We start from the raw sequence: 13,743 nt of genomic DNA on the forward strand, positions 1-13,743 counted from the left end.
AACAGTTTTTCCTGAAAACAGCTGAGACTTGTGCTAATAAGAGGTGAAAAGGCTGAAAAATTTTGCAGAAGAGGTGAATAAGCAGAATTTGGGCTGAAAAGAGGTGAAAATTCTCCTGAAAAGAGTTCAATCAGCAGAATTTCTGCTGAAAAGAGTTCTGCAGAAGTCTTTTCAGAATTCTGCTGAAAAGATGTTTTTGCTGAAAACAGCAGAAAAAGATGGGATTTGTGCTGAAAAGTGGTGAAAAAACTGAAAATTTTGCTGAAAAGGGGTGAAAAAGCTGAAATTGAGTTAAACAGTTTAACTGTTAACTGAAAGAAATGTTGCCATAAGCGGGATTTGAACCCGGGTCTCCCAGTCTGAGAACGGCTGCTTATCTCACTGAGCTAAAACACGGCTCAACCGGGCAAGGAAAACTAGTGACCCCACTGATAATGTGCAAAAATGGGCAAAAAATATTGCAAAAAAAATTCAATATCTCAAAAAGTATAGAAGTTATGAGCACCAAAAGTCATAGCAAACATTAGCAGAAAGAGCAGAATTTTTTAAAGTTTGAACTGAGAAAATCGGCTGAAAACTGAAGGAGTAGTTAAGCGGCAAAAAACGTACGGAAGCAACTTGAAGAATAATAATAAAGAACTAGAAAAATTTGCATTTCCTGCGAAAATGCTGTGTGGATGCCTTAATGTTGAAGCTGTCTGCTGAAAAGCTGAAAAAGATGAAAAGTTGCAAAAAGTTGTATGGTGGTGAAAAAAAAATGTCACCCTGAGCAGGATTCGATCCTGGCCCTCCTGGTCTCAAGGCAGCCACTCATCTCACTGAGCCAAACTCATTCTGATAAATAATAGGTGGAGAGACTGACAATTTTGCTGAAATGAGCAGAAGCTGCTGAGAATTGTGCTGATAAGAGGTGAAAAGGCTGAAAATTTTCCAGAAAAGAGGTAAAGAAGCAAAAAGTTGCGCTGAAAAGAGTTGAATCAGCAGAATTTCTGCTCAAAAGAGTTTTTTTCTGAAAAAAGCTGAGATTTGTGCTTATAAGAGGTGAAAAGGCTGAGAATTTTGCAGAAGAAGTGAATAAGCAGAATTTGGGCTGAAAAGAGGTGAAAATTCTGAATATTCTGCTGAAAAGAGTTGAATGAGCAGAAATTCTGCAGAAAAGATGGAAAGAAGCAGAACATTGCACTGAAAAGAGGTGAATGAGCAGAATTTCTGCTGAAGAGACTTTTTTTCTGAAAACAGCAGAAAAAAATGAAAATTTTGCTGAAAAGGGGTGGAAAAGCTGAAATTTGTGTTGAAAAGAGTTAAAAAAGTTTAACTGTTAACTGAAAGAAATGTTGCCATAAGCGGGATTTGAACCCGGGCCTCCCAGTCTGAGAACGGCTGCTCATCTCACTGAGCTAAAACACGGCTCAACCGGGCAAGGAAAACTAGTAACCCCACTGATAATGTGCAAAAATGGGCAAAAAATATTGCAAAAAAAATTCAATATCTCAAAAAGTATAGAAGTTATGAGCACCAAAAGTCATAGCAAACATTAGCAGAAAGAGCAGAATTTTTTAAAGTTTGAACTGAGAAAATCGGCTGAAAACTGAGGGAGTAGTTAAGCGGCAAAAAACGTACGGAAACCCCAAGAATAATAAAGAATAAAGAGAAACAGGAAAACAATAGTGTGGAAGCCCTTTTAGGGCATCCACACAATAAAGAGAAACAGGAACTCAATAGTGTGGAAGCCCTTTAGGGCATCCACACAATAATAAATCCGAGGAATAGTAATATGTGTGCCTCTTGTCATAGGCACACATAATAATAAATCTGACGAATAGTAATATGTGTGCCTCTTGTCATAGGCACACATAATAAATCCGAGGAATAGTAATATGTGTGCCTCTTGGCATAGGCACATGTAACCCACATCAGATTTGTGGGTTGTGCTGCTGCATAATGTTAGAGGTGTAATTTTCCCTCCCTGCCACTAGGAGGCGAGTATGCCTTGAGATGACTTTCTGTTAGTTAACATTTCCTGTTGTGAAAGCCATTACTCACGAGGCAACCGCCAAATTAGCTGAAAGATCCTGGTAAGAAAAGCTAAAATAAAAGTTAAATTCGCAATTTATCTTCACATACTAGCTGTTAACAGATGGCTATTTATTAGGATCTGAAATCTGTGAAATACGGCCGTGGGAAGCTGCGTCAGCCTGGCGAGCTATCTCACCACGAGCTCCGGTAAGGGATGCTACATGAATGTTAGCACCATAAAGACATGTAGTTGACTGCTGTTAATATATTTCCTGTTTAAAAACAACCAGTCGGAGTTGTGATATTTATGTTTAAAGTACTGTAACATCACTGATGTGCAGATGTTTAGTTTTAAGTGCTAAAGAATATATTAAAATGTGCCCAGCTAACCGCTAGTATTAAGCTACTGCTTAGCGATTTCTGTGTAATTCTGTGTGTTCTAACATTACTGTGATTCAGTTGATTTAGTTAGCTTTCCAAAACGTTGGAGAAGCAGTAATGCCGTCATGTAGTGCTGAAATGCACTCTTTTAGTTTTGTTGACTTAGAAGTTAATTCATTTGATAAAGATGCAAAAGGTTCTTAAAATGTGAGGGATCTCATTACTCTGTTGAATGTATTAATGTTTAAAGAAGTTGATATATTTTTCTGAGAAATAATTCAGGTTGAAATATCTGAAAAAGAAGAACAGTTAAAAGCAAGCTGTTAAAAAAGATAAATATGGGAGAGTGAATCTTATAAGTTTATTTATTCTTGAAAGGGTAACTACAAGTTATATTTTCTGTTGCATTAAAACCTTGTGTGATGTAACTCAAGTTATTTCATGATGCTTGAGACATTGTATAACTAAAATAATTTGTTATAGTTGAGCAATACTTGACTGAAAGATGAGTGATGGAAGGAGCATAGATAAAATAGTAATGTATGCACTCTGCACTGTGTGCATAGATTGGTTTTTGACCAGGACTGGATCATTTGAGATCTGAACCCTGTGGGTTCAGTGGCGAGCCAATCCCAAGAGAGTGACTGTAGACGGACCAGAGTACGGTGTGGCCAGCCGTGGGATCCATCTTCAGCGAACCTCAGGACTATCACTACATCCCTTGACACAGATAAGACTGACACTTTAAAAATCTACCCGGGTAGTGTTAGAACCAGTGGACAGAAACACACACACACAAGGAACTCTAATTTCTCTTTCCAAAGAGAAGTGGACTGAGCAACAGGAGCGGAAGCTCTTTAATTGAAACTCTTTGGAGAACTTCCTTAAAGAGGATATTTGGTTTTGATTTTATTTTGGGTCCTTTAATGTGCGTTTGTGCACTGTAGGAAGCCGGCTTTAGACAGGCAGGGTTTGTAAACTTACAACTTTTCAATACAGTCTCTATTTAAACCATATCTTATCTGTCCTTGTGTGGTTCCTTCTCTGCTGATCCTTTCAAGGCTCCATAGTCGTACTTAGAACCTTCTGATACTAGTCCAAAGTTGTCAAGACAATAATTTAATACCTATCTCATATTATTTAATTGTAATACCTGTTACAAAAGTGGCGAGCCAGCCAGGAGCCTAGTTAAGTGTCAGCAGTGAAACATATCTCATGTTTGGGGAATTGTATGAAAAAAAAAGTTGTTAAATGTTTTAGAGTCGTTGCCAAAGATGGAGTTCATAGCTAACTCAGGTATCAAAGTCCCAAATGCAGTGATTGTGAGTGGGTTGCTTGGATCGCCAGAAGATGAGGAGATTATAGACTTTCTGAAGAAATATGGTTCTTTTAGGCTTGTTCCAGTAACTGATGCTGAATCAGAGTTTTATAAAAACCTGATTATTGAGTATCAAGATGGTGCCGCCATTGAAACCTTATCTCCTCTTTTGCCTTACACACATGAACTCAAAGAGAACCCAAGTGTCAGGTATCTCGTTCAAGCTTTGGCTAGCATTTACACTACAAAGGTTGGCTGCAATGTTACCAAAACCTACCTCAATGAGATAAAGAAATTGGCAAAATTAAGTGGGAAAGACTACGAGGAAGTGCTGAGAGACATGATGTCAGAGATCAGTGAGGCAATTGGAACAGACAGCATTGATGAGGCACCTGTAGCCAAACCGTTCGACACATCTCTTGAAACAGTTGAAACCTCAGATCACCGGCTGTTCAGAAGTCCCTCCTTGATGGATTCCGGTCAAGATTGCCCCGAACCAAAGCCACCCACCATCCTGAGGCAAAACCTACTCATCAGGGAGAGTGACCTACACCCACCTGAAGTTCAAAAGGTCATCGTTGAACACATTGTAAGGAAAAGTGACTGTAACACATATCCACATTTTCCCATCAAGCTTCACCCATTTTCAGGCAAAACCCCAAGGCCCAGTAATGAGACCGACTACGACACATGGCGATCACATGCTGAGCTTCTCAGGAAAGATTCCACTCTGTCCAATCTTCAGAAGTCTCGAAAAATGGTTGAGAGCTTGCTTTCCCCTGCAGCAGATATTGTCAAAAGGCTAAGTCCTGAAGCTACCCCTGAAACTTACCTTCAACTGCTGGATGCAGCCTTTGGAACTGTTGAAGATGGCGAGGAACTTTTCGCCCAGTTTATGAACACTCTTCAGGACCCTGGTGAAAAGGCTTCGTCCTACCTCTGCCGCCTCCAGGCTGTTCTAAACCTTGCTGTTAAGAGGGGAAGAATTGCTGCTGAAGAAGCAGACAAACATATTCTCAAGCAATTCTGCCGCGGTTGTTGGGACAACATCTTGCTCTCTGACCTCAACCTAGAAGAAAAGAAAAGTCACCCTCCAGCATTTGCAGAGCTCCTGTTACAGATCCGTACTGAAGAGGATAGACATGCAGCCAAAGTCACACGCATGAAGAAGCACCTCGGCTCAAATCGACAGCGGGCCGTTACTAGCTCGCAAAGCACATGTGCCTGTAGCCAGCAAGTAGTGATCCCACCCGAGTCCAACACATTGGCGGAACTCAAACAGCAGGTCGCATCTCTTCAGAGCCAGCTTACCGCACTGATGTCAAAGAAACCCAAAAGACCTCGAAACCCAAGGGGAGCGCTGAGCACACATCCAGCCGACCAGTACCACCTAAACTTAACCCTAGAGCACCAAGCTGGAAGCCATCCAACCCAAAACAGAACGCAAGGCCGAAGGCCTGGTATTGTTTCAAGTGTGGTCAGGATGGCCATATTTCCTCAACTTGCACTAACGAACCAAACCCCACTCTCGTTGATGAAAAAAGAAGTCAGCTAAGAGAAAAGCAGCGTCTTTGGGATGCAACAGACCATCTAACTCCCAATGAAAATTTTTAGATGAAGCCTCAGTTGTAGGGCAAACTGAGGCTGAAGCAGCTCACCAGCGCCCTGTTAATAAAGACGCTACACCTAAATTAAGTGCTGCTTTGAACCAGTGTAATGTCAGGAAACACCTTTCGAAGGTTTCCCCAAAACTGATAGGTACAAAGAGTACATGCCAAGTGATGATCCAAGATAAACAGTTTAACTGTCTGATGGACACAGGTTCACAAGTGACTACGGTTACCAAGTCCTTCTTTGATCAACATCTGTTTGAAACACAGATAGAGCCACTGTATGATCTATTGGAAGTTGAAGGTGCCAATGGGTTACCTGTACCTTATTTGGGCTACATTAAAATCACCATCACCTTTCCAGAACAATTCTTGGGGAAGGAGTGTGATGTCCCAACCTTGGCCTTAGTGGTCCCAGACAGTGGAACATCTGGCTTTCATGTACTGATTGGTACTAACACCCTTGATGTGGCATATAACATGCACAAAGAGAAAGGTCCAGTGATCCACCACACTTCAGCAGATGGCTACAAGACTGTGCTGAAAGTATTACAGCTGCGACATGAACAATGTCACGACAGTAACATTGGAGTGGTGAGGATGCATGGGAAAGAAACGAAGGTTGTTCTGGCTGGAGAAACTGTTGTATTAGAGGGAACCGTAGCAGTCAAGGGATTCCAGTCGGAGAAGTGTGCCATCGTGGAGTACCCTACATCATCTTTGCCTGGAGGACTTCTAGTAAAGACCTGCCTCCTCAACATACCAACCAGATCCCCATGCAGGCTACCAGTCGTGATTTCTAATGCGTCTGAGCACGACATCACTATTCCGGCCAAGAGCGTGATTGCTGAGCTCAATGCAATCCAGGCTATTCTACCGCACAAACAGAGTGCGACGGAGGGTCAGGAGCCAACCAAGCTACCTGGATCCAAGTCCCCTGATCAATCTAAGCTTGTCTTTGACTTTGGGGAATCTCAAATTTCTCCGGAGTGGAGAGACAGAATTGTGGAAAAGCTGAATGGCATGCCTGAAGTCTTTGCCATGAATGATATTGACTTTGGGAGGACAGATAAAGTAAAGCATCACATCAAGCTGTCTGACCAAACACCATTCAAGCACAGGGCCCGGCCAATCCACCCAAACGATGTGGAAGCTGTCAGAAAACATCTTCAAGAACTTCTTGATGCTGGAGTGATTCGTGAGAGCGAGTCTCCATTTTCATCTCCCATTGTTGTGGTCAGGAAGAAAAATGGTCAAGTTCGCCTCTGTATTGATTACAGGAAGTTGAACCTGCAGACAGTGAAGGACGCGTACGCACTCCCAAGGATGGACGACACTTTTGCAGCACTCTCTGGTTCCAGGTGGTTCAGTGTTCTCGACCTCAAGTCTGGTTATTACCAGATTGAGGTTGATGAAGCTGATAAGCCCAAGACTGCCTTTGTCTGCCCGCTTGGTTTCTGGGAGTTTAATCGCATGCCCCAAGGAGTGACGAATGCCCCAAGTACCTTCCAGAGGCTGATGGAGAAGTGCATGGGTGACATGAACCTGAAGGAGGTTGTAGTTTTTCTGGATGACCTGATAGTCTTCTCGAGGACTTTAGAAGAACACGAAGCCAGACTCATCAAGGTCCTCAACCGGTTGAAGGAGTACGGGCTGAAGCTGTCTCCAGAAAAATGCAAGTTCTTCCAGTCTTCGGTTCGTTATCTGGGGCATGTGGTATCGGAGCGGGGAGTGGAAACAGACCCAGAGAAAATAGCAGCGTTAAAGACCTGGCCAGTTCCTCAACGCCTAAAAGAGCTGAGAGCCTTCCTGGGATTCTGCGGGTACTATAGGAAGTTCATCAAAGGCTATTCAAACATAGTAAAGCCTCTGAATGATCTGACATCGGGGTACCCACCTGTTCAGAAGCATTCCAAGTCAAAAGACAAGAGTGGGCAGTACTACCACCCAAAAGAACCATTTCTGGACCGTTGGACACCTGCCTGCCAGCAGGCCTTTGAAATGATTATAGAAAAACTAACAACATCCCCAGTTCTAGCCTTTGCAGATCCCACGTTGCCCTACATCCTACACACGGATGCAGCTCCACCGGCCTCGGAGCGGCCTTGTATCAGGAGCAGGGGGGCAGCTGCGTGTTGTGGCCTACGCTAGCAGAGGGCTATCACGTAGTGAATCCCGCTACCCGGCTCACAAGCTCGAGTTCCTGGCATTGAAGTGGTCTGTGACGGAGAAGTTCAGTGACTATCTGTATGGCAATCAGTTTACGGTGGTCACTGACAGCAATCCTCTCACTTACATACTTACTTCTGCCAAACTCGATGCAACCAGCTATAGGTGGCTGGCTGCACTCTCCACCTTCTCTTTTAAGCTCCAGTACCGCCCTGGGAAACAAAATGGAGATGCTGACGCATTGTCGCGACGCCCTCACGGCAATCTGCGTGACGACCTACCATCTCAGAAAGAGTGGGACAGGATACGTCGTTTCACTCAACATCACCTATCTGACCCAGGAGACATTGAAGTGGTTAATCCAGAGGTCGTTCAAGCCATTTGTGAGAGACAACTTATCTATTGCGCCGACAATGCAATGGACTGTGATGGTAGTATCTCCCTGGTTGAAAGCCTGGCCATTTCTGCAGATGCGGTGCCTGACAGTTTTGGACATGAGGACGGGCTTGGAGGACTACCCATCATCCCAAACCTTTCAGAAGAGGACCTCAGAGACAAGCAACGAGCTGATCAGTGCATTAAGCATGTCATTTCCCAGATTGAGCATGGAGTGAAACCACCACCCAGTCTAAGGACTGAGCTTCCAGATCTGCCTCTCTTGTTGAGAGAATTGAACAAGTTTGAGCTCCGAAATGGCATCCTCTATAGAACACGCCTAGAAGAGGGACACCCACAACATCAGTTAGTCTTGCCTGAAGAACTTCGAGACGTGGTTCTGAGAAGCCTGCACGACGACATGGGTCACACGGGAAAGGAACGCACCGTGGATCTTGTCAGAGCCAGATTCTACTGGCCAAGAATGGCTTCGGACATTGAGAAGAAAATAAGAACGTGTACCAGGTGTGTGTGCAGGAAAGCTCTACCTGAGAGAGCTGCACCTCTGGTGAATATAACGACGACGCGACCACTCGAATTAGTATGCATGGACTTTTTGTCTGTCGAACCGGACAGAAGCAACACAAAGGACATCCTCGTGATCACTGATCACTTCACCAAGTATGCTGTAGCTGGACCGACACAAAATCAAAAGGCTCGAACAGTTGCAAAGTGGTTGTGGGACAATTTCATCATCCATTATGGATTCCCAGAGAAACTGCACAGTGACCAAGGTCCTGATTTTGAGTCGCGGTTGATCAAGGAACTCTGTCAGATTGCGGGCATCCGTAAAACGCGAACAACACCATACCACCCAAGGGGCAACCCGGTGGAACGCTTCAACCGCACTCTATTAGACATGCTTGGCACTCTGGGAAGTCAAGAAAAATCCCACTGGAAGGACTTTGTAAAGCCATTGGTCCACGCGTACAACTGTACCAAGAGTGAGGTGACTGGGTTCACACCATATGAACTAATGTTTGGACGCCAGCCAAGGTTGCCTGTCGACCTTGCATTTGGGTTACCAGTGAAAGAACAGCGACACAAGTCACATTCCCAATACGTACAGGACCTTAAATCTCGTCTTGAGCAGAGCTACGAAGTTGCCACAAGGACTGCTGCCAAGGTAGCTGAGAGGAATAAGATTCGGTTTGATAAGCGAGTGAGTCCTTCTGCTTTAGGCGTTGGCGACAGAGTGCTCGTCAGAAACGTGCGTATTCGAGGAAAGCACAAGCTCGCTGATAAGTGGGAGTCCACAGTCCATGTAGTAGTGAAGAAAGCTGGAGACCTCCCAGTCTATACAGTTAGACCAGAGAACGGCGAGGGTCCCAAGCGCACGCTGCATCGTGACCTATTACTCCCATGCGGATTTCTTGCTGCACCAACGGAGGAGAGTGCTCAGCCCAAACGAGCTAGAAAGCCTAGGACACGTCAGAATACTCCCAACAGCACAACGGAGCTTGACCAGTCTTCAGATGAGGAGGACATTGTTCCCATTGCTTGGTTCGAAATACAACCACTCTCTGAGACGACTGGGGGTGCTGCAACGCAAAATGCCCCAAGAGACCTAGGTTCTAGTCACGGCAAGAATAACCTGACATCAGTCTCCGCCGAGTCAACGGATGTTCCAGAAGTTGCCAATGTTATGCCTGATGTCACATCAATTTACCATGAAACAGATCAATGTGGCGATGAGCAGACTCCAGATGATGGTCAGACCTCACCTCCTGCTGCGGACGTACCAGCACCTGAACTCCATGAATCTGTGGGGGAAGCCAAGATGGATGATAGTGCATCCACTGAATCTGAGGGACACAGGATGCCGCTGGATAGCAGTTCAGGGGAAGAGGAGTTGCTTAACGAGGTCAAGGACTTAAGTGAGGGCCAACCTAAAGAAATCCCAGTCCTCCCGGACAGGTTGGAGGATGTGATGAATGATCCTGGAACTGGAGGACAGGAGGAGAGTGGTGAAGTAGAGGAACGTGCTGACACTGATATCCATGTCAGGAGGTCTGAGCGGGATCGTCAACCACCAATGAGGCTCGACTACACTGAATTGGGGAAACCAATTGTCACCGTGGTAAAGTCTTTCTTCCAAGGGTTGACCGATGTGTGGAATGACATGGTAAATGAAGGTGAAGCACCTGCTTCTCCTCTTGCCTTTCCCCCCAAGAAACATTTGTGTGAACCTTGTCATGCACAGGGACGTGCAAGAGTTCAGGAGGGGAGAGTGTAACCCACATCAGATTTGTGGGTTGTGCTGCTGCATAATGTTAGAGGTGTAATTTTCCCTCCCTGCCACTAGGAGGCGAGTATGCCTTGAGATGACTTTCTGTTAGTTAACATTTCCTGTTGTGAAAGCCATTACTCACGAGGCAACCGCCAAATTAGCTGAAAGATCCTGGTAAGAAAAGCTAAAATAAAAGTTAAATTCGCAATTTATCTTCACATACTAGCTGTTAACAGATGGCTATTTATTAGGATCTGAAATCTGTGAAATACGGCCGTGGGAAGCTGCGTCAGCCTGGCGAGCTATCTCACCACGAGCTCCGGTAAGGGATGCTACATGAATGTTAGCACCATAAAGACATGTAGTTGACTGCTGTTAATATATTTCCTGTTTAAAAACAACCAGTCGGAGTTGTGATATTTATGTTTAAAGTACTGTAACATCACTGATGTGCAGATGTTTAGTTTTAAGTGCTAAAGAATATATTAAAATGTGCCCAGCTAACCGCTAGTATTAAGCTACTGCTTAGCGATTTCTGTGTAATTCTGTGTGTTCTAACATTACTGTGATTCAGTTGATTTAGTTAGCTTTCCAAAACGTTGGAGAAGCAGTAATGCCGTCATGTAGTGCTGAAATGCACTCTTTTAGTTTTGTTGACTTAGAAGTTAATTCATTTGATAAAGATGCAAAAGGTTCTTAAAATGTGAGGGATCTCATTACTCTGTTGAATGTATTAATGTTTAAAGAAGTTGATATATTTTTCTGAGAAATAATTCAGGTTGAAATATCTGAAAAAGAAGAACAGTTAAAAGCAAGCTGTTAAAAAAGATAAATATGGGAGAGTGAATCTTATAAGTTTATTTATTCTTGAAAGGGTAACTACAAGTTATATTTTCTGTTGCATTAAAACCTTGTGTGATGTAACTCAAGTTATTTCATGATGCTTGAGACATTGTATAACTAAAATAATTTGTTATAGTTGAGCAATACTTGACTGAAAGATGAGTGATGGAAGGAGCATAGATAAAATAGTAATGTATGCACTCTGCACTGTGTGCATAGATTGGTTTTTGACCAGGACTGGATCATTTGAGATCTGAACCCTGTGGGTTCAGTGGCGAGCCAATCCCAAGAGAGTGACTGTAGACGGACCAGAGTACGGTGTGGCCAGCCGTGGGATCCATCTTCAGCGAACCTCAGGACTATCACTACATCCCTTGACACAGATAAGACTGACACTTTAAAAATCTACCCGGGTAGTGTTAGAACCAGTGGACAGAAACACACACACACAAGGAACTCTAATTTCTCTTTCCAAAGAGAAGTGGACTGAGCAACAGGAGCGGAAGCTCTTTAATTGAAACTCTTTGGAGAACTTCCTTAAAGAGGATATTTGGTTTTGATTTAATTTTGGGTCCTTTAATGTGCGTTTGTGCACTGTAGGAAGCCGGCTTTAGACAGGCAGGGTTTGTAAACTTACAACTTTTCAATACAGTCTCTATTTAAACCATATCTTATCTGTCCTTGTGTGGTTCCTTCTCTGCTGATCCTTTCAAGGCTCCATAGTCGTACTTAGAACCTTCTGATACTAGTCCAAAGTTGTCAAGACAATAATTTAATACCTATCTCATATTATTTAATTGTAATACCTGTTACACACACATAATGAAGCAGTTCCTTTTAATTTGTAGATTCAAGCTGCTCTTCATATTTTTGGCCACCAGATGTCACCAAAGAGGACTGTGTTGAAAAGCTTTGAGCAATAAACCTTTTTCAATACAAGCTTCAGTGCTTCAGAAAGCTTCATTTGGCCATCACTATCCGAAACTCAACTTTTGAGACTTCTGAGAGGATTGGAAGTTTGTAGATTGGTCAGTAGTTTTTTTGGTAAGGTGGGTTCTAGGTTATTGTTCTTCATCAGAGGTCCAACTGCCTGCTTGAAGAGAGCTGAACCAGTACTGAAAGACAGAACTGTTGATGATTGAGAGAATGCTTGGACCAGTGTCTAGTGGATAGGTTGTGGATTTAATGAAAGAAGAATAGGATAATGTGGTTTGAAAACAGATCAGAAGAAAGAATCAGTTAAAATGTGAGGGGAGGTAGTAATACTACTCCTAATATTCTGAATTTTACTAGTAAAACTCTTCACATTTGTCAGCAGAGGCATCCTAAAAAGGCACTGGAGGAGGTAGAGATAACAGAGTTGGTGGTGGAGAACAAAATCCTCATAATGGGATTATTGGAGTTTTTTGTGATTTTTTCAAAGAAATATTTACAACAGCAGATTTACAGATTTCTTCTGGGTTATTTTCCAAAATTGAAAACAAAACTTGAAACTTGTTCCTCCCTCACTGTCCTGAGAGCTCCAGTAGTGTCACTGATCCAGGGTGACTTTTTAGGCCTGGGTTTACTCAGTTTATACAGAGCAATGGTGTCAATAACTGTGGCGCAAGTGGTGCTGAATAAGTTGATAAGGCGAGGGAGCTGGAGGCAGATGCTTTCAAAGGCCTCACCAAAATTCTTAGCAGTAGAGGAATTAATACAACCTGATCAGCGTAATGTGTCCAATATAGTGTTAGGTGCAGGAAACATGGAGCAGTGCATAAAAATGACAGGGAAGCGGTCTGATAAGCAGGCATCAGTTATATTCAGATTAAACTCGAACACCTGATGGCAACACAATGTGTGGCCTAGTTTGAGTGTAGTCTTTTGGGTGTAGTTTTCGGTTTGGGTGTAGTCTTTTCACGAACCAGAAATCCAGGGAGGCTGTATAGATGAATTCAAAACGCTTCTGGAAAATATCTGTCAAATATGTGAAATCACATGTACCATATCACCCTACTAGAGCACTTCACTCTCACACTGCAGGCCTACTTGTTGTTCCTAGAGTATTTAAAAGTAGAATGGGAGGCAGAGCCTCCAGTTTTCAGGCCCCTCTTCTGTGGAACCAGCTTCCAGTTTGGATTCAGGAGACAGACACTATCTCTACTTTCAAGATTAGGCTTCAAACTTTCCTTTTTGCAAAAGCATATAGTTAGGGCTGGACCAGGTGACCCTGAATCCTCCCTTAGTTATGCTGCAATAGGTGTAGGCTGCCGGGGATTCCCATGATGCATTGAGTTTTTCCTTTCCAGTCACCTTTCTCACTCACTATGTGTTAATAGACCTCTCTGCATCGAATCATATCTGTTATTAATCTCTGTCTCTCTTCCACAGCATGTCTTTATCCTGTCTTCCTTCTCTCACCCCAACCAATCACAGCAGATGGCCCCGCCCCTCCCTGAGCCTGGTTCTGCCGGAGGTTTCTTCCTGTTAAAAGGGAGTTTTTCCTTCCCACTGTCGCCAAAGTGCTTGCTCATAGGGGGTCATATGATTGTTGGGTTTTTCTCTGTATGTATTATTGTAGGGTCTACCTTACAATATAAAGCGCCTTGAGGCGACTGTTGTTGTGATTTGGCGCTATATAAATAAAATTTAATTGAACTGAATTGAATTGAACATGTCTGAGTAACTCGTGTATAAAACCTTTGGTGTTTCAGAAAAGGTCTTTGGATATTGTTGATATTGTGTTTATATCGTCCCCA

The 13,743-nt window shown here is 43.4% G+C and overlaps 1 long non-coding RNA gene across 1 annotated transcript; it reads left to right on the forward strand.

Moving 5' to 3' along the window:
* Nucleotides 1–1,907: 1,907 nt before the first annotated feature.
* On the forward strand, nucleotides 1,908–11,811 carry LOC106098304 (uncharacterized). The gene is made up of 7 exons (XR_001224500.3): nucleotides 1,908–2,075; nucleotides 2,153–2,223; nucleotides 2,964–5,175; nucleotides 5,537–7,317; nucleotides 7,373–10,333; nucleotides 10,411–10,481; nucleotides 11,222–11,811. It is a non-coding gene; the product is annotated as an uncharacterized LOC106098304 (long non-coding RNA).
* The last annotated feature ends 1,932 nt before the right edge of the window (nucleotides 11,812–13,743 follow it).

Source organism: Oreochromis niloticus, linkage group LG23 (genome assembly GCF_001858045.2).
Source record: "Oreochromis niloticus isolate F11D_XX linkage group LG23, O_niloticus_UMD_NMBU, whole genome shotgun sequence".
Lineage (NCBI taxonomy): Eukaryota > Metazoa > Chordata > Actinopteri > Cichliformes > Cichlidae > Oreochromis > Oreochromis niloticus.